A 1241-nucleotide genomic window follows, 5' to 3' on the forward strand; every position below is an offset into this window, starting at 1 on the left:
TCTAAAAAGGTCCACTCAGAATTTGTTTTCATGTCCTTAGGTCTCTAATTTGTTAAAAATGTCTGATGTATCCATGCATTAATTTTGAAAGAAAATTTACTGGTGGAAATGCAAAATTGATAATAATAATAATAATTGATAATAATAATTTTCTTATTTTGGGTTCTATGTATTTTGAGCAGCTAGCTTACCCCATCTCCACCCCCCAGATACACCCTGCCAAGATACAACTCTTAGGTTAATTCTTGTTCCATTTTCTAGTATTTGTTATATTGCACAGCAGTATTCATAAAAGATACTTGTGTGTATCCAGGGAAATTTATTTTAAAAGGTGTACTTCTGGAGGGGCAGTAGACTCTCCCTAATCATCCTCCTACCACCACCACCACCACCACCACTGCCTCCCTGCTTCCATTTTTACTATGTATTAAAAATTAATTCATAGATTCAGAATGAATACTAGAAATAGTAAAATGAACATCATATGCATATTACACACATTTAACAATCCTTAACCATATTTTCTTTTTCTAATTGTTTTGCTGAATTTTAGAAAGTAAATTTTATATTATATAGTCACATATATGATTTAACAATCGAATATTTCTTCTTTTAATGTTTCAAATTTTTATTTAAATTCCAGTTAGTGAACACATAGTGCAGTTCTGGTTTTAGGAGAATTTAGTGTGTCATCACACACACGCATGCCACACAGGCGTTCTCTCCAATGCCCATCACCCATCCAGCCCATTCCCACCCACCTCCCCCTCCACTCAGGAATTCCCAGTCTGCTGTCCACATTCAAGAGCCTCCAAGGGTCTGCCCCTTCTCTCATTTTTTTTCCTTCCCCTATGTTCATCTGTCTTGCTCCTCAAACTCCACGGATGCATCTTTAAAAATAAGAACAATTTCCTACATCGTCCAAATATTAATCACACTAGCCAAAGTAATGATAATTCTCCTTTGTATTTATAATATCTAGTCTATAATCGTCTCTCCAATTGTAGTCTCTTGCAGCTGTTGTGTTTTTCCAACTAGGATCCAATCTAGAGCCACGCTTCGCAATATGTTGTCCTGTCATAGAGTTCAAGCCTAATCTACACTATCTAGGGATTCGACTAAAGTCTCCAAGGGTCAGGTCCCACTGTCACGTCCCAACTCGCAGAGGAGGAAAGGCCTCTAAAATTACTTCCTGCGGTCTCAAAGTTTTATGGGAAATGTAGTCTTAAATGTCAAGAGCC

The sequence above is a fragment of the Canis lupus genome, chromosome 1 (assembly GCF_011100685.1).
Source record: "Canis lupus familiaris isolate Mischka breed German Shepherd chromosome 1, alternate assembly UU_Cfam_GSD_1.0, whole genome shotgun sequence".
In the NCBI taxonomy this organism is placed as follows: domain Eukaryota; kingdom Metazoa; phylum Chordata; class Mammalia; order Carnivora; family Canidae; genus Canis; species Canis lupus.